This window comes from Ricinus communis, chromosome 5 (assembly GCF_019578655.1).
Source record: "Ricinus communis isolate WT05 ecotype wild-type chromosome 5, ASM1957865v1, whole genome shotgun sequence".
Classification (NCBI taxonomy): domain Eukaryota; kingdom Viridiplantae; phylum Streptophyta; class Magnoliopsida; order Malpighiales; family Euphorbiaceae; genus Ricinus; species Ricinus communis.
In genome coordinates, this window is record NC_063260.1 from 19,171,283 (window position 1) to 19,197,535 (window position 26,253).

Sequence of the window (26,253 nt, forward strand, 5' to 3'; positions counted from 1 at the left end):
TCTTCCTGGAAATACCTCGGTTATTGCTTTCCCACTCACCCTCCTAAAAGGGTAAAGATTTATCAACCAAATTCTTTTAAATAAGCCATAATTATACTATATGTCATCATCATAAACACTGGTATCAATTGTTTTAATAGCATTTCTTCTAATATCTAGTACTTAGTTTAACACAAAATAAATTACTCAGTATTCCAATCAAGCGCTTATCTAAATAGTGTGTAACAGCTTATGGAAATCTTCTTTAAGCCCTTCTAATACTTTTGGTTATTTTGGAAGTCTCCTATTGTGAATGGCTAGCTTAAAATTCCTCACATTTGGTAAATGGGAAACCTATATTCTATTTGTAATTATACAATCATCATACTATATTACAAACAATTCAATTCAAACATACAAACAAAATAAGTCATTCAAACAAAAAAATTAAAATAACCCAACATGACTTTTGAAGTAACTCTACCATGCAACTTAATAAAATTAAAGATTAGCTACTAACTTTATTATCGAATTATTTAGAGATGAGGTAAAGGTACTAAACTTAGAAATTGAAATTGAAATATTAAACAAAGTAAGAAAATTAAAGAGTTATATTTAGCTCAAGAATAAATGACTTAACTTTTCAAGTATTAGCTTCTAACTAATCATCAGTTTTTCAACTTAACTTATGCCGACGCAAACCTTATGTTCTTCGAGCTCCAACCTTCAAGCGCATGCCATTTTTAACAAATTAGAGTTTATAAATTTTTTATTTCTAACTAACAATCATCAGACTACATTGCAAAGAATTCAATTCAAAAATCAAACAAAAGAAGTAAAATAACCCAACATGACTTTTGAAGGAACTCCACCATGCAACTTAATAAAATTAAAAATTATCTACTAACCCTATCATGGAATTATTTAAAGATAAGGTAGAGGTACTAACCTTAGAAATATAAATTTTATATATTAAACAAAATAAGAAAATTAAAAAGTCATATTTAGCTAAAGAATAAAGAACTTGACCTTTCAAGTATCAGCTTCTAACTGATCATAAGTTTTTCAACTTAACTTGTGCCGACGGAAACCTTATGTTCTTCGAGCTCCAAGCTTCAAGCACATAATATTTTAACAAGTTAGAGTTTATAAATTTTCTATTTTTTAATTAATAATAATCACACTATATTACAAACAATTCAATTCAAACATCAAACAAAAGAAGTCATTCAAACAAAAATACTAAAAGAACCCAACATGACTTTTGGGGTGACTCCACCATGCAACTTAATAAAATTAAAGATTAGCTACTAACCCTATCATGACATTCTTTAGAGATGAGGTAGAGGTACAAACTTTAGAAATAGAAATTGAGATAGTGAACATAATAAGGAAATAAAAAAGTTATATTTAACAAAAGAATAAATAACTTAACTTTTCAAGTATCAGCTTCTAACTAATCATCAGTTCTTCAACTTAACTTGTGCCTACGCAAACCTTATGTTCTTCGAGCTCCAACCTTCAAGCACATAACATTTTAACAAATTAGAGTTTATAAATTTTCTATTTCTAATTAACAATCATCACACTATATTACAAATAATTCAGTTCAAACATCAAACAAAAGAAGTTATTCAAACAAAAATATTAAAAAAAACCCAACATGACTTTTGAAGGAACACCACCATGCAACTTAATAAAATTAAAAATTAGCTACTAACCCTATCATGGAATTATTTAAAGACGAGGTAGAGGTACTAACCTTAGAAATAGATATTGAAATAGTAAACAAAATAAGAAAATTAAAAAGTCATATTTAGCTAAAAAATAAAGAATTTAACCTTTCAAGTATCAGCTTCTAACTGATCATAAGTTTTTCAACTTAACTTGTGCCGACGCAAACCTTATGTTCTTGGAGCTCCAACCTTCAAGCGCATGCCATTTTTAAAAAAATAGAGTATTTTCTATTTCTAATTAGCAAACAAAAGAAGTAAAATAACCCAACATGACTTTTGAAGGAACACCACCATGCAACTTAATAAAATTAAAAATTAGCTACTAACCCTATCATGAAATAGTAAATAAAATAAGAAAATTAAAAACTCATATTTATCTAAATAATAAAGAACTTAACCTTTCAAGTATCAGCTTCTAACTGATCATAAGTTTTTCAACTTAACTTATGCCGACGCAAACCTTATGTTCTTCTAGCTCCAACCTTCAAGAACATAACATTTTAACAAATTAGAGTTTATAAATTTTCTATTTCTAATTAACAATCATCACACTATATTACAAAAATTCAATTCAAACATCAAATAAAAGAAGTTATTCAAACAAAAATATTAAAAAAACCCAGCATGACTTTTGGAGTAACTCCACCATGCAACTTAATAAAATTAAAGATTAGCTACTAACCCTATCATGAAATTATTTAGAGATGAGGTAGAGCTACTAACCTTAAAAATAGACATTGAGATAGTGAACATAATAAGGAAATTAAAAAGTTATATTTAGCTAAAGAATAAATAACTTAACTTGTCAAAAAGAAAAAGATTCTTGTCCGCCACTTTGTCCATCTTTATCATCTTATTTTGTCTTCTTGTTTTGTCCATTTTTCAAAAAGAAAAAGATTTTTGTCCATCACTTTGTTCATCCTTATCATCTTATTTTGTCCGTCTTCTTCCACTTGTGAAAAGGAAAAGATTGTTGTCCATTTAGTCAAAAAGAATATCATAATTATCAAGTCCATAACAATCATCTTCATTTTGAGGAGTGTAATTAGGTCCACCAGTGCTTCCAGAGCCTTCATCATCACTGTCTCCAGAGACTTGTGATAATGCTTGTTTCAGAGCTGCTTTAAACTCTTTCTTTGTAGTATTTCTAGATAATTTTGCTAAAATTTTGCTTTTGTCTGATAAAAAGTTGAATTGTCCCATAGATTGACTTGTCCGTGATATCATAGGATTCTTTCTAGAGAAATGTTTCAGAACAGTTTCTTTATTGGCTTGAATATCCTTACAATTGGTCCACCATTTGACACTATATTCTCGGGTTAGGCAGGCAATAGAATTTACATTAGGAGAGGGTTTAAAAGGTTTTACCTTGAATTGCCAGGAGAATATCCAAGGTAGGTTAAAGGTTTCAGAAAAAATGATTAATTTGTCATGCTTAAGAATAGGTAACTTTTCTTTAAAAATAGTGAATCCTTCCATAATCTTAGCAGGTAGGATTTCTGGGCAAAGTCCAAAATATGTCCACCAATCTGAAAACCAGTTTGAAAAATTTTTTGAATTGGTTTTGTGAAACATAAAGAACCAAGAGTGATTCCATTTTCGAAGGTAAAAAGTATTGTACCAGGCCTTTTGGTAGTCAAAGTAATTGTAACAAGGAGGTGTAAAGGTAACAGAAAATTTCTTTGCAGTATATGGGTTTTGGTTCCAATCTGTTAAAGTAAGGACTTTCAAAATTCTACATTTTGAATAAGAAATTTTTTCGGGCATATCTCGGTCAAAGGAATGTTCAATTTCTATTGAGTTGGTATCTAAAACGATAAGTTCATAGAATTTTTTTAATTTGTAGGAGTTTTCAGGAATAAAGAATTGTCCAGAAGGGAAAATATGTTGGAATATTTGCTGATAATTGGGATTTTCTAAATTCCCATTGAATATTTCATTTTCAAGAATGGTAACAATTTGTTGTTGTGGTTTTGTAAAGTATTTAGGTGGTTCTGGTTTAGAAGAACCGGGTTTGGTAACGGCTTGTAAAAAGTTTGAAGGTTTTGTAGGGGTAGAAGGTAAAAGAGTTTTGTCAAGAATTTCAAACCTGTTTGTAGAAACCAATGATGAAGAATGTCCAGACTTGTTAGCCGCAAAATCGGCTGGCGATAATTTCTTCTTTATGGGAGTGCCCATAGAGATTAGCTTGATTTCTTTCCCTGTAGAAATTCTCTTGTTAAAAAATCAGGTAAAGAATTTGAAGAGCCTTTTACATATTCAATATCAAAATCAAATATTCCTAAATGCCATCTGGCAAAAACTTGTTTTGAAACAAAATTTTTAACATCTTTTTCCAAAATATTTTTAGCAGCACTACATTCAATACGTAGTAAAAAATGTTTTCCAACTAAATCATCTTCAAATTTTGTAATACATAAAACAATTGATAAAAGTTCTTTTTTAATAGTAGAATATTTGGATTGGGTTTCATTCCATGCTCCAGAGTGGAATCTGACTAAGGACTCTGTATTTTGACCAGGTAACTTTTGTTTAAGAATACCCCCAAAACCTAAATCAGAGGCATCTGTTTCTACTATGAGAAAGGCATCTGGATGAGGAATAGACAGACAGGGTAAATGATGAATTTTTTGTTTAATGGTTTGTACAACTCGAGTATGTTCTTGTGTCCAGGGTTTTGGATTTTTTCTAAAACGATTGAATAAAGGTTTACAGAGAATTCTAATATCCTTGAAAAAATCAGACACATAATTAAGACATCCCAAAAATTTTTGAAGTTGATTTTTGTCTTTAATTTCATTAGGAAATTTAGAAGTAAATTCTAAAACTCTTGAAATTGGTAAAACATTATTTTCAAAAATTTCATGTCAAAGAAATCTACTTTTTGTTTGACATAATTTCATTTTAGGTGCAGAAACAACTAAACCATTTTGTTTAATTATATTATAAAATTTATGTAAATGAGAAAAATATTGTGCTAATGAATTTGAAAAAACTAAAATATCATCAATGTAAACAATGGTAAATGATTGATGATCATGAAAAATGTCATTCATAATTCTTTGAAATTCTGAAGGTGCATTTTTTAATCCAAATGGCATGACATTTCATTCATAATGACCAAAAGGGACATTGAAACCAGTTTTGTAACGATCTTTTTCATCAATTTGAATTTGCCAAAAACCAGACTTCATGTCAAATTTGGAATAAATTTTTGAATTGTAAAGTTTTTTCAATAAGTCTCTTTTATTAAGTATAGGGTATCTAATCCATTCCAAAACTTTATTTAAAGGTTTATAATTTATGACAAGTCTAGGTACACCTCGTTCTCTTTCAGCTGCATTATAAATATAGAAAGCAGAGCAGCTCCAAGGAGAACTAGAATTACGAATTAATCATTTTTGCTATAATTCATCAATTTCTTTTCTACAATGATTTTCAAGTTCTGTATTCATATGTATAGCATGTGATTTTGTTGGTATGTTATCTTCAGAAAAATCTTTAACATAAGGTAAAGAGATAACATGTTTCTTCCTATTCCAAAAAGCATTTGGAACAGGTGCACATAAGTCATTAGCAAAAAGATTTTTAATATTTTTTATTTTAGCTTTTGTTACATCAATGTCTAATTTTTTTCATTTTTAAAGATAAAATCTCTTTATTTAAAAAAGCAATTTATTTTTTCTTTTGATTAATATGATCATTAAAAATGCAATTTTTCTTTAAAATATTTATATCTTTTTCTTGTTCAGAGAAAATAAATTTAAAACAAATTTTTTTTCTAATAATCTAGTCTTGATACCGTGAGTGTCCACTGAAAAAGGATAAAGCAAAGCTAAAAATTGAGTTCCAAGAATAACAGTAGCTGAAAGATTTTTAATCAAGATAAAAGAAGTGTAAAAACATAATCCATCATTACAGATTTTAACTTTGGAAAGCTTATAATTTATTTGCATTTTTAAACCATCAGCAGTATGTAATTTTTCAGTTGTTTTTTCAAAAAACTGTGTAGGTACAATTCCTTCTTGAATACAATTTTGATCAGCTCCAGAATCAACTAAAGCAATTGTCTCTATTTTAAAATCATTTATAAGAATTCTAACAAAAATAAACCATTTATGAAAATTTACTCTGGTAATATGTGCTAAAAATTTATTAACATGTGAATCATTAGTATTTTCAGTAGACTCAGCAATTTCTTTATTTTTCCCATTTAGTTCCAATTTTAAGATTCTTTCTTTGAAATCTAAATTTTTATTTTTCAAATCATTGATTTCTTGTTTTATATTTTTAATTTCCTCTTGTAAATCTTGAATATTTGGTGTAAAATTTCTAGAAGATTTTGGTTCAAATCTTTGAAAAATTTCTTTTAAGTTATAAGGAACGGGTTCAGATTTTTAGTTTTCGTTATGCAAAACAATATCTCTCAATTTTAAAAAATATTTTTCTCTATCTGTAGGATCATTTATTTTGTCAATTAATTCAAAAAGATCTAAAAGAGTTTCTTTTGATAAAATATTTAAAGTTGAATTACAACAAGGACCTGTACAAATTTCAGGACCCTCACAAGTTTCAAAATCAGTATTAGAAGATGTATCACTTAAAACATTTAAATCATTTTCTTCAAAATCACTTAAATCAGAATTTTCAGGATCTGTATCAAATAGTAGAAGGTTAAGCATTTGATTTTTAAGTTTGTCAGAGATATCTAACTTATTGATTTTTTCTTTCATTCTACACTGGGATTTAAAATGACCAACACGTCCACACTTATAACAAACAGGAGGACTTTTCTTTTTATTTTTATTTCTATTTTTATTTTGAGGAATGTTTTTGGATGAAGAAGGTTTTTGAAAATTCGAAGTATTTCTTCTATAATTTTTATTAGAAGATTTTCTTTTCAAATATTTTTTGGTTTTTAAAGAAGGAGCTTGAATACGTTCATAACCGTATTGGGAACAGAAATCTCCTAATTCTTTTTTAGATTGTAAAAACTCAGTTTTAATTTTAGCTTTTAATTTCAAATCAGTACACAAAGCTAAGCCTTCATTATTAATAAAATTAATAATTTCTCCATAAGTTAAAGTATCATAAGGAATAACATTCCCATAAAAATCTCTAATTCTTGTTCTAACCTTTTCAGCAAATAATTTAGGTAAACCAGCAATAAATCTTTCTTTCCAAAAACTATGATTGCAATCAGTTCGAGAAAAAACTTTAGTTAAAAAGACATCTTTGTACTAGCGAAAATCTTGAAGTTTAGGACAAATTAAATTTGAAAGAATTTTAGAAGATCGAATTTGATATTGATTAGGTTCACGAACAAAACATTTTGTAATAGCGAATAGTAAAGTTGCCACAGCATCTTCTTCCTCAGTTTGAATAGATGTTTGATTTTCAGTTTTAATGACTATTTTTCTAGCATTTAAAATCCTTGATTTATCTTCTAGTGAGGTGTAATTATCCCACCAACCTTTTAATTGACCAGTAAACCCAGAAATTAACATTTGAGCAATTTTTTTATCAGTGTTATTTACAGATCTGGCTCTGTACGAAGTACAAGCCATGGTCATTTCTTGTAACATATTTAAAATTTGATATTCTGACAGACCATCTAAGTTCCACTCATAAACAGAATCTCCATCATATTTTGCTTGAGTAAAATTAACTCTTTCTTCAAACAAAACATCTGGAGGAGTAGGTCTAGGATAATAGTGTCTAGTTCTTGGTTTGTCGTATCCTCTTTTATTGTATATTTTGTTTATTTCAAGAGTATCATTAACAAATTGACTTTCTAAATCTTTAATTTCAAAGTTTTCATTTTGTTTAGATTTTTCAGAATTAAGCATGCTTACAGAAGGTTTATCTTTTAAAGACAGATTAGATAATTTTAAATTTATTTGATTTAAAATTTCATCTTTATCATTTAATTTAATTAGTTGTTGTTCAGGAATCTCGTGAGGCTGAAAATTAGGTTTCATAGGTATACCACCTGGCCTAGGTGTTTGTTGATTATTTATGTTAAATGTCTCTATCCTGTCAAGTTGTGAAGCAATTGTAAAAAGAATTTGGTTTGTATAATTATTTTGATTTTGGACGTTTCTTATATCTTTTAATAAAGGAGGTTTATCGTCATTTTCAGAGCTTATCTTTTTAAAGGGTGAAGCAATTATTTCTTGATTATGAACAGTTATTTTAACTTCTTCTAAAGGTGGATGAACAGAGATTATTTGTTTGTTTCCTACAGTTGTATTCCACGTTTTAGAAACTCTATCATTTGTAAAGAGATTTTTAAAAGGAAAATCTATATTATTATTGTTACAATAAATTTCAAACCAGATAAAAAACAGAACATTAATTTTAACAGAATTTAAATATTCATAAAATTTTTTCTTGAATAGTGTCTCTCTCCCCCCTTGAAAAATAGTTTTGAAACCATAAATTTTTTTCACGATTTCGTATATGATAATAGTCGGATCGTAAAAAAGGTTTATCTATTTCAAAAGGAGTAGAAATCATATTTAAAGTTGAAAAATTTTCCATAGTTGATCTTGAAGGTAACAAAACAGGTTCATCAGAATTTTTATCTTGATCTATGTTAACAGAATTAGTGTAAAAAGGTTGTGGAATCCTATTGTCAAAATCAACTCCTTGTAAATTTGTGTTCGAAATTTGAAAAACGTGTTTTGTGTGTGTAGAAGGTCTAGAATTTTCAAAAGTAGAAAGTCTAGAGGAAGGTAAAAAAGTAGGTGAAAAACTTATTTGAACAGAACCATTAGATTGTTCTAAAATTTGTGAAATTCTAGAATTATTTTCAATAGATTGTGGTTTATTAATTTCTTACAAATCCCAAGTTCCAGCTTGAGATAACTCATTCCAATTTAGTCTTTTGGGTAATTGTATTTTAGAATGTAAAGGATTGGCTTCAAATAAAATTGTTTCATTTCTTGTTAAAAAATGTTTAACTCTTGGATCTATAGTTGTTGTCATTACTTTATAGTAAATTCTATAAATGACAGCTATAGATCTGGAATTTTCAGCGAAATTCATGGTTTTAGTTTTAACAGTTAAAATTAAAGTGTCTTATTTAAGTCAAATAATGAAATTAAAAAATTTGGAGAACAGTTAAAATAAACAGGACCATTTGCTAAATTTGATTCAGCCATTGCCAAAAGTGAATTTGAAAAATTCAAATGTCGTGCATTTATTAAACAAAGAAAAATGGATATGTCTAAACCAATTCTAAATAAAGGTTTAACATCAATTTGAACCATGCCTATATGCAAAAATTTAAATTTCTTTTTAATATGTTCATGTAATGTAGATGATGAAAGTAAATGTAAATTTTCATGTGATTTATTTAAAGCAATAGTTTGTTGAATTTGTTTAATAGAATAATTTTGTGCAAAATCAAAAGTTCTAATACGATAAATACTATTAATGTTTTGTTTAGGGATAGACCAATTATATAACTGATTTTCTATTTCTGGAATATTAGACTCTTAAACAGTAAATTCCTCAGAATTTAATTTAGGAGTAGAAGAAGAAGAAGAAACCATTTCTCTACTACTGAAACTACGAAACAATGATGCCATAACCAAAGACAATAAACAGGTAAATAATGTTTAGGATAGTGGGACCAACTACCGGGACCACCCTGACCGATAATTGGGAAGACGGGCTGACCAACGGAAAACCGGGCTGACCAACGCTACCTTAAACAATATTACGAGTTTAATGACTAGGCTCTGATACCATGTGCGGAGCAGGATCGAATAATAGAGAAATAGTAGAAGAAAAGAGTTTAAAGAGTTTAAAGAAGAAGTAAAATAAAGAGAAGATGTAAGTAATATAAAGTTTTATTAAAGAGAGAATTTTACAAAGCTAGTAGGGAAGATAGTTCAAGCGTGTCTTCCCTCAACTAATTTACATCTATTTATAGTAAGGAGTAGGATACTATTCGGACTTCAAACAAACTTGAGTCCGTGATATTATTACAAAAGACAACAAAGATAAATAATTAAGCTACTTTGTCAAAAAGAAAAAGATTCTTATCCGCCACTTTGTCCATCTTTATCATCTTACTTTGTCTTCTTGTTTTGTCCATTTTTCAAAAAGAAAAAGATTCTTGTCCATCACTTTGTTTATCCTTATCATCTTATTTTGTCCGAATTATTTAAAGACGAGGTAGAGGTACTAACCTTAGAAATAGATATTGAAATAGTAAATAAAATAAGAAAATTAAAAAGTCATATTTAGCTAAAGAATAAAGAATTTAACCTTTAGAGTATCAGCTTCTAACTGATCATAACTTTTTCAACTTAACTTATGCCGACGCAAACATTATATTCTTGGAGCTCCAACCTTCAAGCGCATGCCATTTTTAAAAAATTAGAGTTTATAAATTTTCTATTTCTAATTAGTAAAGAAAAGAAGTAAAATAACTCAACGTAACTTTTGAAAGAACACCACCATGCAACTTAATAAAATTAAAAATTAGCTACTAACCCTATCATGAAATAGTAAACAAAATAAGGAAATTAAAAAGTCATATTTATCTAAAGAATAAAGAACTTAACCTTTCAAGTATCAGCTTCTAACTGATCATAAGTTTTTCAACTTAACTTATGCCGACGCAAACCTTATGCTCTTCGAGCTCCAACCTTCAAGCACATAACATTTTAACAAATTAGAGTTTATAAATTTTCTATTTCTAATTAACAATCATCACACTATATTACAAAAATTCAATTCAAACATCAAACAAAAGAAGTTATTCAAACATCAAACACCACAATGCAACTTAATAAAATTAAAAATTAGCTACTAAGCCTAACATGGAATTATTTAAAGACGAGGTAGAGGTACTAACCTTAGAAATAGATATTGAAATAGTAAACAAAATAAGAAAATTGAAAAATCATATTTAGCTAAAGAATAAAGAACTTAACCTTTCAAGTATCAGCTTCTAACTGATCATAAGTTTTTCAACTTAACTTGTGCCGACGCAAACTTTATGTTCTTCGAGCTCCAACCTTCACAACTTAGAGTTTATAAATTTTCTATTTCTAATTAACAATCATCACACTATATTACAAACAATTCAGTTCAAACATCAAACAAAAGAAGTTATTCAAATAAAAATATTAAAAAAACCCAACATGACTTTTGGATTGACTCCACCATGCAACTTAATAAAATTAAAGATTAGCTACTAACCCTATCATGAAATTATTAAGAGATTAGGTAGAGCTACTAACCTTAGAAATAGATATTGAGATAGTGAACATAATAAGGAAATTAAAAAGTAATATTTAGCTAAAGAATAAATAACTCAACTTTTCAAGTATCGGCTTCTAACTAATCATTAGTTCTTCAACTTAACTTGTGCCGACGTAAACCTTATGTTCTTCTAGCTCCAACCTTCAAGCGCATGCCATTTTCCACAAATTAGAGTTTATAAATTTTCAATTTCTAATTAGCAAACAAATGAAGGAAAATAACCGAACATGACTTTTGAAGGAACATTAGCAAGCAACTTAATAAAATTCAAAATTAGCTACTAAGCCTATCATGGAATTATTTAAAGACGAGGTAGAGGTACTATCCTTAGAAATAGAAATTGAAATAGTAAACAAAATAAGAAAATTAAAAAGTCATATTTATATAAAGAATAAAGAACTTAACCTTTCAAGTATCAGCTTCTAACTGATCATAAGTTTTTCAACTTAACTTGTGCCGACGCAAACCTTATGTTCTTCGAGCTCCAACCTTCAAGCACATAACATTTTAACAAATTAGAGTTTATAAAATTTCTATTTCTAATTAACAATCATCACACTATATTATAAAAATTCAATTCAAACATCAAACAAAAGAAGTTATTCAAACATCAAACACCACAATGCAACTTAATAAAATTAAAAATTAGCTACTAAGCCTAACATGGAATTATTTAAAGACGAGGTAGAGGTACTAACCATAGAAATAGATATTGAAATAGTAAACAAAATAAGAAAATTGAAAAATCATATTTAGCTAAAGAATAAAGAACTTAACCTTTCAAGTATCAGCTTCTAACTGATCATAAGTTTTTCAACTTAACTTGTGCCGACGCAAACTTTATGTTCTTCGAGCTCCAACCTTCACAACTTAGAGTTTATAAATTTTCTATTTCTAATTAACAATCATCACACTATATTTCAAACAATTCAATTCAAACATCAAACAAAAAAAGTTATTAAAATAAAAATATTAAAAAAACCCAACATGACTTTTGGAGTGACTCCACCATCCAACTTAATAAAATTAAAGATTAGCTACTAACACTATCATGAAATTATTTAGAGATGAGGTAGAGCTACTAACCTTAGAAATAGAAATTGAGATAGTGAACATAATAAGGAAATTAAAAAGTTATATTTAGCTAAAGAATAAATAACTTAACTTTTCAAATATTAGCTTCTAACTAATCATCAGTTCTTCAACTTAACTTGTGCCGACGCAAACCTTATATTCTTCGAGCTCCAACCTTCAAGCGCATGCCATTTTTCACAAATTAGAGTTTATAAATTTTCTATTTCTAATTAGCAAACAAAACAAGTAAAATAACCCAACATGACTTGAAGGAACACCACAATGCAACTTAATAAAATTAAAAATTAGCTACTAAGCCTAACATGGAATTATTTAAAGACGAGGTAGAGGTACTAACCTTAGAAATAGATATTGAAATAGTAAACAAAATAAGAAAATTGAAAAATCATATTTAGCTAAAGAATAAAGAACTTAACCTTTCAAGTATCAACTTCTAACTGATCATAAGTTTTTCAACTTAACTTGTGCCGACGCAAACCTTATGATCTTCGAGCTCCAACCTTCAAGCACATAACATTTTAACAAATTAGAGTTTATAAATTTTCTATTTCTAATTAACAATCATCACACTATATTACAAATAATTTAGTTCAAACATCAAACAAAAGAAGTTATTCAAATAAAAATATTAAAAAAAACCCAACATGACTTTTGGATTGAGTCCACCATGCAACTTAATAAAATTAAAGATTAGCTACTAACCCTATTATGAAATTATTTAGAGATGAGGTAGAGCTACTAACCTTAGAAATAGAAATTTAGATAGTGAACATAATAAGGAAATTAAAAAGTTATATTTAGCTAAAGAATAAATAACTTAACTTTTCAAGTATCAGCTTCTAACTGATCATCAGTTCTTCAACTTAATTTGTGCCGAAGCAAACCTTATATTCTTCAAGCTCCAACCTTCAAACGCATGCCATTTTTCAAAAATTAGAGTTTATAGATTTTCTATTTCTAATTAACAAACAAAACACGCAAAGTAACCCAACATGACTTTTGAAGGAACACCACCATGCAACTTAATAAAATTAAAAATTAGCTACTAACTCTATCATGAAATTATTTAAAGACGAGGTAGAGGTACTAAACTTAGAAATAGAAATTGAAATAGTAAACAAAATAAAAAAATTAAAAAGTCATATTTAGCAAAAGAATAAAGAACGTAACCTTTCAAGTATCAGCTTCTAACTGATCATAAGTTTTTCAACTTAACTTGTGCCGACGCAAACCTTATATTTTTCGAGCTCCAACCTTCAAACGCATGCCATTTTTCAAAAATTAGAGTTTATAAATTTTCTATTTCTAATTAGCAAACAAAAGAAGTAAAATATCCCAACATGACTTTTGAAGGAACACCACCATGCAACTTAATAAAAATAAAAATTAGCTACTAATCCTATCATAGAATTATTTAAAGACGAGGTAGAGATACTAACCTTAGAAATAGAAATTGAAATAGTAAACAAAATAAGAAAATTAAAAAGTCATATTTAGCTAAAGAATAAAGAACTTAACCTTTCAAGTATCAGCTTCTAACTGATCATAAGGTTTTCAACTTAACTTGTGCTGACGCAAACCTTATGTTCTTCGAGCTCCAACCTTCAAGCACATAACATTTTAACAAATTAGAGTTTATAAATTTTCTATTTCTAATTAACGATCATCACACTATATTTTGTTCACTATCTCAATTTCTATTTCCTAGGTTCGTACCTCTACCTCGTCTCTAAATAATTTCATGATAGGGTTAGTAGCTAATCTTTAATTTTATTAAGTTGCATGGTGGAGTTACTTCAAAAGTAATGTTTGGTAGAGATGAGGTAGAAGTACTGACAAAGAAATAGAAATTGAGATAATGAACAAATTAAGAAAATTAAAAAAGTTATATTTGGCACAACAATAAAAAACTTATCTTTTCAAGTATCAGCTTCTAACTGATGATCAGTTCATCAACTTAATATGTGCCGAGGAAAATCTTATGTTCTTCGAGCTTGCAAGCGATTGAATTCAAGAATCAAACAAAAGAAGTAAAATAACCCAACATGACTTTTAAAGGAACTCCACCATGCAACTTAATAAAATTAAAAATCAGCTACTAACCTTATCATGGAATTACTTAAGGACGGGGTAGATGTACTAACCTTAAAAATAGAAGTTGAGATAGTAAACAAAATAAAGAAATTAAAAAGTTATACTTAGCTCAAGAATAAAGAACTTAACCTTTCAAGTATTAGCTTCTAACTAATCATCAGTTTTTCAGCTTAACTTGTGCCGACGCAAACCTTATGTTTTTCGAGCTCCAACCTTCAAGCACAAACCATTTTTAATAAATTAGAGTTTATAAATTTTCAATTTAAAATTAACAACCATCAAACTATATTACAAACAATTCAATCCAAACATACAATAAAAAAAGTCATTCAAACAAAAAATTAAAACAACCCAACAAGAATATTGAAGTAACTCTGCCATGCAACTTAATAAAATTAAATATTAGCTACTAACCCAATCAGTCTATATGGATAGTGGCGCCATTTCTTTCTAGCAACTCATATGCAAACACAGACAATCACATCAACATCAACAAACACCAAGCAACACTAATCAAAATAACAATAACAAAGCACTTGTAGCCTAATATTACTTGTCAAGCATATGCGCCTATGTCCGATGATTACCCCATCGCCTACGAGGTTCTAACACAATCTAGTTATGCAGTTAAAATCTACTTTTTCACCTAATGCATCACATATCATCTTAATCACTAAGTTTGGTCATTCTCATTCGCATTTAAACGCATGCATATTGCAAAGGAGAGAGGAGAAAAAGCATATACATACATATATGTGTAATATACTACTCACAGTAAGACGCTCCAGAGCTAACCTCCATCCGTCGCACTTAATGACTCCGGGTTATCTAGTCACAAATATACAAATTAGAGTTTATAAATTTTCTATTTCTAATTAACAATCATCAAACTATATTTTGTTCACCGTCTCAATTTCTATTTCCTAGGTCTGTACCTCTACCTCAACTCTAAATAATTTCATGATTGGGTTAGTAGCTAATCTTTAATTTTATTAAGTTGCATGGTGGAGTTACTTCAAAAGTAATGTTTGGTAGAGATGAGGTAGAAGTGCTAACATAGAAATAGAAATTGAGAAAGTTAACAAAATAAGAAAATAGAAAAATTTATATTTAGCTCAAGAATAGACAACTTAGCTTCTCAAGTATCGGCTTCTAACTGATGATCAGTTCTTCAACTTAACATGTGCCGAGGCAAATCTTATGTTCTTCGAGCTCCAGTCTTCAAGCACATACCATTTTTAACAAACTAGAGTATAACAAATTTTATATTTCTAATTAACAATCATCAAACTATATTTTGTTCACTGTCCCAATTTCTATTTTCTAGGTCCGTACCTCTACCTCAACTCTAAATAATTTCATGATAGGGTTAGTAGCTAATATTTAATTTTATTAAGTTGCATGGTGGAGTTACTTCAAAAGTAATGTTTGGTAGAGATTAGGTAGAAGTACTGACATAGAAATAGAAATTGAGATAGTTAACAAAATAAGAAAAAAAAAGTTATATTTAGCTGAAGAATAGACAACTTAGCTTTTCAAGTATCAGCTTCTAACTGATGATCAGTTCATCAACTTAACATGTGCCGAGACAAATCTTATGTTCTTCGAGCTCCAATCTTCAAGCACATACCAGTTTTAACAAATTAGAGTTTAATAAATTTTATATTTCTAATTAAACAATTATCAGACAATATTAGAAACAATGCAATTCAAACGTCAAACAAACAAAATAATTCAGACAAAAAAACTAAAATAACCCAGCAAGAACTATGAAGTAACTCCGCCATGCAACTTAACAAAATTAAGTATTAGCTACTAAGCCAATCAGTCTATTTGGATATTGGCGGCATTTCTTTCTGACGGCTGATTGAGATCATAATAAAGATGCAAACACAGACAATCACATCAACATCAATAAACACCTAGCAATACTGATCAAAATAACAATAACAAAGCACTTTAAGCCTAATATCACTTGTCAAGCATATGCGCCTATGTCCGATGATTACCCCATCGCCTACGAGGTTCTAACTCAATCTAGTTATGCAGTTAAAATCTACTCTTTCACATAATGCCTGCGGGCATATCATCTTAATCACTAAGTTTGGTCATTCTCATTCGCATTTAAACGCATGCATATTGCAAAGGAGAGAGGAGAAAAAGCATATACATACATATATGTGTAATATACCACTCACAGTAAGACGCTCGAAGAATAGACAACTTAGCTTTTCAAGTTGTACTAACATAGAAATAGAAATTCAGAAAGTTAACAAAATAAGAAAATAAAAAAAGTTATATTTAGCTCAAGAATAGACAACTTAGCTTTTCAAGTATCGGCTTCTAACTGATGATCAGTTCGTCAACTTAACATGTGCCGAGGCAAATCTTATGTTCTTCGAGCTCCAATCTTCAAGCACATACCATTTTTAACAAATTAGAGTTTAATAAATTTTATATTTCTAATTAACAATCATTGAACTATATTTTGTTGGTTACCTCAACTCTAAATAATTTCATGACAGGGTTAGTAGCTAATATTTAATTTTATTAAGTTGCATGGTGGAGTTACTTCAAAAGTAATGTTTGGTAGAGATGAGGTAGGAGTACTGACATAGAAAAAGAAATTGAGATATTAAACAAATTAAGAAAATTAAAAAAGTTATATTTAGCTCAAGAATAAAGAACTTATCTTTTCAAGTATCAGCTTCTAACTGATCATAAGTTTTTCAACTTAACTTGTGCCGACGCAAACCTTATGTTCTTCGAGCTCCAACCTTCAAGCACATAACATTTTAATAAATTAGAGTTTATAAAATTTCTATTTCTAATTAATAATCATCACACTATATTATAAAAATTCAATTCAAACATCAAACAAAGGAAGTTATTCAAACAAAAATATTAAAAAAACCTAACATGACTTTTGGAGTGACTCCACCATGCAACTTAATAAAATTAAAAATTAGCTACTAACCCTATCATGAAATTATTTAGAGATGAGGTAGAGCTACTAACCTTAGAAATAGATATTGAGATAGTGAACATAATAAGGAAATTAAAAAGTTATATTTAGCTAAATAATAAATAACTTAACTTTTCAAGTATCGGATTCTAACTAATCATCAGTTCTTCAACTTAACTTGTGCCGACGTAAACCTCATGTTCTTCAAGCTCCAACCTTCAAGCGCATGCCATTTTTCACAAATTAGAGTTTATAAATTTTCAATTTCTAATTAGCAAACAAAAGAAGGAAAATAACCGAACATGACTTTTGAAGGAACACTAGCATGCAACTTAATAAAATTAAAAATTAGCTACTAAGCCTATCATGGAATTATTTAAAGACGAGGTAGAGGTACTAATCTTAGAAATAGATATTGAAATAGTAAACAAAATAAGAAAATCAAAAAGTCATATTTAGCTAAAGAATAAAGAACTTAACCTTTCAAGTATCAGCTTCTAACTGATCATAAGTTTTTCAACTTAACTTGTGCCGACGCAAACCTTATGTTCTTCGATTTCCAACCTTCAAGCGTATGCCATTTTTCAAAAATTAGAGTTTATAAATTTTCTATTTCTAATTAGCAAACAAAAGAAGTAAAATAACCCAACATGACTTTCGAAGGAACACCACCATTCAACTTAATAAAATTAAAAATTAGCTACTAACCCAATCATGAAATTATTTAAAGACGAGGTAGAGGTATTAACCTTGGAAATAGATATTGAAATAGTAAACAAAATAAGAAAATTAAAAAGTCATATTTAGCTAAAGAATAAAGAACTTAACCTTTCAAGTATCAGCTTGTAACTGATCATAAGTTTTTCAACTTAACTTGTGCCGAAGCAAACCTTATGTTCTTCGAGCTCCAACCTTCAAGCGCATGCCAATTTTCATAAATTAGAGTTTATAAATTTTCTATTTCTAATTAGCAAACAAAAGAAGTAAAATAACCCAACATGACTTTTGAAGGAACACCACCATGTAACTTAATAAAATAAAAAATTAGCTACTAACCCTATCATGGAATTATTTAAAGACGAGGTAGAGGTACTAATCTTTGAAATAAAAATTGAAATAGTAAACAAAATAAGAAAATTAAAAAGTCATATTTAGCTAAAGAATAAAGAGCCTAGCCTTTTAAGTATCAGCTTCTAACTGATCATAAGACTTTCAACTTAACTTGTGCCGACGCAAACCTTATGTTCTTCGAGCTCCAACCTTCAAGCACATAACATTTTAACAAATTAGAGTTTATAAATTTTCTATTTCTAATTAACAATCATCACACTATATTAGAAACAATTCAGTTCAAACATCAAACAAAAGAAGTTATTCAAACAAAAATATTAAAAAAACCCAACATGACTTTTGGATTGACTCCACCATGCAACTTAATAAAATTAAAGATTAGCTACTAACCCTATCATGAAATTATTTAGAGATTAGGTAGAGCTACTAACCTTAGAAATAGATATTGAGATAGTGAACATAATAAAGAAATTAAAAACTTATATTTAGCTAAAGAATAAATAACTTAACTTTTCAAGTGTCAGCTTCTAACTAATCATCCGTTCTTCAACTTAACTTGTGCCGACGCAAACCTTATGTTCTTCGAGCTCCAACCTTCAAGCGCATGCCATTTTCCACAAATTAGAGTTTATAAATTTTCTATTTCTAATTAGCAAACAAAAGAAGTAAAATAACCCAACATGACTTTTGAAGGAACACCACCATGCAACTTAATAAAATTAAAAATTAGCTACTAACCCTATAATGGAATTATTTAAAGACGATGTAGAGGTACTAACCTTAGAAATAGAAATTGAAATAGTAAACAAAATAAGAAAATTAAAAAGTCATATTTATCTAAAGAATAAAGACCTTAACCTTTCAAGTATCAGCTTCTAACTGATCATAAGTTTTTCAACTTAACTTGTGCCGACGCAAACCTTATGTTCTTCGAGCTCCAACCTTCAAGCACATAACATTTTAACAAATTAGAGTTTATAAAATTTCTATTTCTAATTAACAATCATCACACTATATTATAAAAAATCAATTCAAACATCAAACAAAAATATTAAAAAAACCTAACATGACTTTTGGAGTGACTCCACCATGCAACTTAATAAAATTAAAAATTAGCTACTAACCCTATCATGAAATTATTTAGAGATGAGGTAGAGCTACTAACCTTAGAAATAGAAATTGAGATAGTAAACATAATAAGGAAATTAAAAAGTTATATTTAGCTAAAGAATAAATAACTTAACTTTTCAAGTATCAGCTTCTAACTAATCATCAATTCTTCAACTTAACTTGTGCCGACGTAAACCTCATGTTCTTCGAGCTCCAACCTTCAAGCGCATGCCATTTTTCAGAAATTAGAGTTTATAAATTTTCAATTTCTAATTAGCAAACAAAAGAAGTAAAATAACCGAACATGACTTTTGAAGGAACCCTAGCATGCAACTTAATAAAATTAAAAATTAGCTACTTAGCTTTTCAAGTATCAGCTTCAAACTGATGATCAGTTCATCATCTTAACATGTGTCGAGGAAAATCTTATGTTCTTCGAGCTCCAATCTTCAAGCGCATACCACTTTTAACAAATTAGAGTTTAATAAATTTTATATTTCTAATTAAACAATCATCGGACAATATTAGAAACAATGCAATTCAAACATCAAACAAAAAAGTAATTCAGACAAAAAAACTAAAATAACCCAACAAGAACTATGAAGTAACTCCGCCATGCAACTTAACAAAATTAAGTATTAGCTACTAACCCAATCAGTCTATTTGGATAGTGGCGGCATTTCTTTCTGACGGCTGATTGAGATCATAATAAAGATGCAAACACGGACAATCACATCAACATCAATAAACACCTAGCAATACTGATCAAAATAACAATAACAAATCACTTTAAGCCTAATATCACTTGTCAAGCATATGCGCCTATGTCCGATGATTACCCCATCTCCTACGAGGTTCTAACTCAATCTAGTTATGCAGTTAAAATCTACTTTTTCACATAATGCCTGCGGGCATATCATCTTAATCACTAAGTTTGGTCATTCTCATTCTCATTTAAACGCATGCATATTGCAAAGGAGAGAGGAGAAAAAGTATATACATACATATATGTGTAATATACTACTCATAGTAAGACGCTCCGGAGCTAACCTCCATCCGTTGCACTTAATGACTCCGGGTTATCTAGTCACAAATTACAAATTAAAGTTTATAAATTTTCTATTTCTAATTAACAATCATCAAACTATATTTTGTTCACTGTCTCAATTTCTATTTCCTAGGTCCGTACCTCTACCTCAACTCTAAATAATTTCATGATAGGGTTAGTAGCTAATCTTTAATTTTATTAAGTTGCATGTTGGAGTTACTTCAAAAGTAATGTTTGGTAGAGATGAGGTAGAAGTACTAACATAGATATAGAAATTCAGAAAGTTAACAAAATAAGAAAATAAAAAAAGTTATATTTAGCTCAAGAATAGACAACTTAGCTTTTCAAGTATCGGCTTCTAACTGATGATCAGTTCTTCAACTTAACATGTGCCGAGGCAAATCTTATGTTCTTCGAGCTCCAATCTTCAAGCACATACCATTTTTAACAAATTAGAGTTTAATAAATTTTATATTTCTAATTAACAATCATCAAACTATATTTTGTTCACTGTCCCAATTTCTATTTCCTAGGTCCGTACCTCTACCTCAACTCTAAATAATTTCATGATAGGGTTAGTAGCTAATCTTTAATTTTATTAAGTTGCATGGTGGAGTTACTTCAAAAGTAATGTTTGGTAGAGATGAGGTAGAAGTACTAACATAGAAATAGAAATTCAGAAAGTTAACAAAATAAGAAAATAAAAAAAGTTATATTTAGCTCAAGAATAGACAACTTAGTTTTTCAAGTATCGGCTTCTAACTGATGTTCAGTTCGTCAACTTAACATGTGCCGAGGCAAATCTTATGTTCTTCGAGCTCTAATCTTCAAGCACATACCATTTTTAACAAATTAGAGTTTAATAAATTTTATATTTCTAATTAACAATCATCGAACTATATTTTGTTGGCTGTCTCAATTTCTATCTCCTAGGTCCGTACCTCTACCTCAACTCTAAATAATTTCATGACAGGGTTAGTAGCTAATCTTTAATTTTATTAAGTTGCATGGTGGAGTTACTTCAAAAGTAATGTTTGGTAGAGATGAGGTAGGAGTACTGACATAGAAATAGAAATTGAGATATTAAACAAATTAAGAAAATTAAAAAAGTTATATTTAGCTCAGGAATAAAGAACTTATCTTTTCAAGTATCAGCTTCTAACTGATCATAAGTTTTTCAACTTAACTTGTGCCGACGCAAACCTTATGTTCTTCGAGCTCCAACCTTCAAGCACATAACATTTTAATAAATTAGAGTTTATAAAATTGCTATTTCTAATTAATAATCATCACACTATATTATAAAAATTCAATTCAAACATCAAACAAAAGAAGTTATTCAAACAAAAATATTAAAAAAACCTAACATGACTTTTGGAGTGACTCCACCATGCAACTTCATAAAATTAAAAATTAGCTACTAACCCTATCATGAAATTATTTAGAGATGAGGTAGAGCTACCAACCTTAGAAATAGAAATTGAGATAGTGAACATAATAAGGAAATTATAAAGTTATATTTAGCTAAAGAATAAATAACTTAACTTTTCAAGTATCAGCTTCTAACTAATCATCAGTTCTTCAACTTAACTAGTGCCGACGTAAACCTCATGTTCTTCGAGCTCCAACCTTCAAGCGCATGCTATTTTTCAGAAATTAGAGTTTATAAATTTTTAATTTCTAATTAGCAAACAAAAGAAGTAAAATAACCGAACATACTTTTGAAGGAACACTAGCATGCAACTTAATAAAATTAAAAATTAGCTACTAAGCCTATCATGGAATTATTTAAAGACGAGGTAGAGGTACTAATCTTAGAAATAGATATTGAAATAGTAAACAAAATAAGAAAATTAAAAAGTCATATTTAGCTAAAGAATAAAGAACTTAACCTTTCAAGTATCAGCTTCTAACTGATCATAAGTTTTTCAACTTAACTTATGCCGACGCAAACCTTATGTTCTTCGAGCTCCAACCTTCAAGCACATAACATTTTAACAAATTAGAGTTTATAAAATTTCTATTTCTAATTAACAATCATCACACTACATTACAAAAATTCAATTAAAACATCAAACAAAGTTATTCAAACAAAAATATTAAAAAAACACAACATGACTTTTGAAGTGACTCCACCATGCAACTTAATAACATTAAAGATTAGCTACTAACCCTATCATGAAATTATTTAGAGATGAGGTAGAGCTACTAACCTTAGAAAAAGATATTAAGATAGTGAACATAATAAGGAAATTAAAAAGTTATATTTAGCTAAAGAATAAATAACTTAACTTTTCAAGTATCAGCTTCTAACTAATCATCAGTTCTTCAACTTAACTTGTGCCGACGCAAACCTTATGTTCTTCGAGCTCCAACCTTCAAGCTCATGCCATTTTTCAAAAATTAGAGTTTATAAATTTTCTATTTCTAATTAGCAAACAAAGAAGTAAAATAACCCAACATGACTTTTGAAGGAACACCACCATGCAACTTAATAAAATTAAAAATTAGCTACTAACCCTATCATGGAATTATTTAAAGACGAGGTAGAGGTACTAATCTTAGAAATAGATATTGAAATAGTAAACAAAATAAGAAAATCAAAAAGTCATATTTAGCTAAAAAATAAAGAACTTAACCTTTCAAGTATCAGCGTCTAACTGATCATAAGGTTTTCAACTTAACTTGTACCGACGTAAACCTTATGTTCTTCGAGCTTCAAACTTCAGGCACATAATATTTTAACAAATTAGAGTTTATAAATTTTCTATTTCTAATTAACGATCATCACACTATATTTTGTTCACTGTCTCAATTTCTATTTTCTAGGTTCGTACCTCTACCTCGTGTCTAAATAATTTCATGATAGGGTTAGTAGCTAATCTTTAATTTTATTAAGTTGCATGGTGGAGTTACTCAAAATTACCGCTTGGTAAAGATGAGGTAAATCGCGAGAAATAGAAATTGAGATAATGAACAAATTAAGAAAATTAAATAAGTTATATTTGGCACAACAATAAAAAACTTATCTTTTCAAGTATCAGCTTCTAACTGATGATCAGTTCTTCAACTTAATATGTGCCCAGGCAAATCTTATGTTCTTCGAGCTCCAATCTTCAAGCACATACCATTTTTAACAAATTAGAGTTTAAAAATTTTATATTTCTAATTAACAATCATCATACTATATTGCAAACGATTGAATTCAAGAATCAAACAAAAGTAGTAAAATAACCCAACATGACTTTTAAAGGAACTCCACCATGCAACTTAATAAAATTAAAAATCAGCTACTAACCCTATCATGGAATTATTTAAAGACGAGGTAGATGTACTAACCTTAAAAATAGAAGTTGAGATAGTAAACAAAATAAGGAAATTAAAAAGTTATACTTAGCTCAAGAATAAAGAACTTAACCTTTCAAGTATTAGCTTCTAACTAATCATCAGTTTTTCAGCTTAACTTGTGCCGACGCAAACCTTATGTTCTTCGAGTTTCAACCTTCAAGCACAAACCATTTTTAATAAATTAGAGTTTATAAATTTTCTATTTAAAATTAACAACCATCAAACTATATTACAAACAATTCAATCCAAACATACAATAAAAAAAGTCATTCAAACAAAAGAATTAAAACAACCCAACAAGAATATTGAAGTAACTCTGCCATGCAACTTAATAAAAATAAATATTAGCTACTAACCCAATCAGTCTATTTGGATAGTGGCGCCATTTCATTCTAACCACTGATATGCAAACACAGACAATCACATCAACATCAACAAACACGAAGCAACACTAATCAAAATAACAATAACAAAGCACTTGTAGCCAAATATTACTTGTCAAGCATAGGGGCCTATGTCCGATGATTACCCCATCACCTACGAGGTTCTAACTCAATCTAGTTATGCAGTTAAAATCTACTTTTTCACATAATGCATCGCATATCATCTTAATCACTAAGTTTGGTCATTCTCATTCGCATTTAAACACATGCATATTGCAAAGGACAGAGGAGAAAAAGCATATACATACATATATGTATAATATACAACTCACAGTAAGACGCTCCAGAGCTAACCTCTATCCGTCGCACTTAATGACTCCGGGTTATCTAGTCACAAATATACAAATTAGAGTTTATAAATTTTCTATTTCTAATTAACAATCATCAAACTATATTTTGTTCACTGTCTCAATTTCTATTTCCTAGGTCTGTACCTCTACCTCAACTCTAAATAATTTCATGATAGGGTTAGTAGCTAATCTTTAATTTTATTAAGTTGCATGGTGGAGTTACTTCAAAAGTAATGTTTGGTAGAGATGAGGTAGAAGTACTAACATAGAAATAGAAATTGAGAAAGTTAACAAAATAAGAAAATAAGAAAATAAAAAAGTTATATTTAGCTCAAGAATAGACAACTTAGCTTTTCAAGTATCAGCTTCTAACTGATGATCAGTTCTTCAACTTAACATGTGCCGAGTTAAACTTTATGTTCTTCGAGCTCCAATCTTCAAGCACATACCATTTTTAACAAATTAGAGTTTAATAAATTTTATATTTCTAATTAACAATCATCAAACTATATTTTGTTCACTGTCTCAATTTCTATTTCCTAGGTCTGTACCCCTACCTCAACTCTAAATAATTTGATGATAGGGTTAGTAGCTAATCTTTAATTTTATTAAGTTGCATGGTGGAGTTACTTCAAAAGTAATGTTTGGTAGAGATTAGGTAGAAGTACTGACATAGAAATAGAAATTGAGATAGTTAACAAAATAAGAAAAAAAAGTTATATTTAGCTGAAGAATAGACAACTTAGCTTTTCAAGTTAATTTGTCATGCTTAAGAACAGGTAACAAATTATGCAGTTAAAATCAAAATAACAATGACAAAGCAATTTAAGCCTAATATCACTTGTCAAGCATATGCGCCTATGTCCGTTGATTACCCCATCGTCTAGGACATTCTAACTCAATCTAGTTATGCAGTTAAAATCTACTTTTTCACATAATGCCTGCGGGCATATCATCTTAATCACTAAGTTTGGTCATTCCCATTCGCATTTAAACACATGCATATTGCAAAGGACAGAGGAGAAAAAGCATATACATACATATATGTGTAAATACTACTCACAGTAAGACGCTCCAGAGCTAACCTCCATCCGTCGCACTTAATGACTCCGGGTTATCTAGTCACAAATATACAAATTAGAGTTTATAAATTTTCTATTTCTAATTAACAATCATCAAACTATATTTTTTTCACTGTCTCAATTTCTATTTCCTAGGTTCGTACCTCTACCTCAACTCTAAATAATTTCATGATAGGGTTAGTAGCTAATCTTTAATTTTATTAAGTTGCATGGTGGAGTTACTTCAAAAGTAATGTTTGGTAGAGATGAGGTAGAAGTACTAACATAGAAATAGAAATTGAGAAAGTTAACAAAATAAGAAAATAAAAAAAGTTATATTTAGCTCAAGAATAGACAACTTAGCTTTTCAAGTATCGGCTTCTACCTGATGATCAGTTCTTCAACTTAACATGTGCCGAGGCAAATCTTATGTTCTTCGAGCTCCAATCTTCAAGAAAATACCATTTTTAACAAATTAGAGTTTAACAAATTTTATATTTCTAATTAACAATCATCAAACTATATTTTGTTCACTGTCCCAATTTCTATTTCCTAGGTCCGTACCTCTACCTCAACTCTAAATAATTTCATGATAGGGTGAGTAGCTAATCTTTAATTTTATTAAGTTGCATGGTGGAGTTACTTCAAAAGTAATGTTTGGTAGAGATTAGGTAGAAGTACTGACATAGAAATAGAAATTGAGATAGTTAACAAAATAAGAAAAAAAAAGT

General features: G+C 29.0%; 1 protein-coding gene and 1 long non-coding RNA gene across 2 annotated transcripts in view; one reads left to right on the top strand and one right to left on the bottom strand.

Annotated features, from left to right (window-relative positions):
• The window catches only part of LOC107262535 (FGGY carbohydrate kinase domain-containing protein-like), a 103,205-nt gene that overhangs the window by 59,685 nt on the left and 17,267 nt on the right, over positions 1-26,253 (bottom strand). The gene's annotated exons all lie outside the window — the stretch shown is intronic.
• LOC125370116 lies at positions 1,652-9,958 on the top strand. The gene is made up of 2 exons (XR_007215975.1): positions 1,652-1,727; positions 9,903-9,958. It is a non-coding gene; the product is annotated as an uncharacterized LOC125370116 (long non-coding RNA).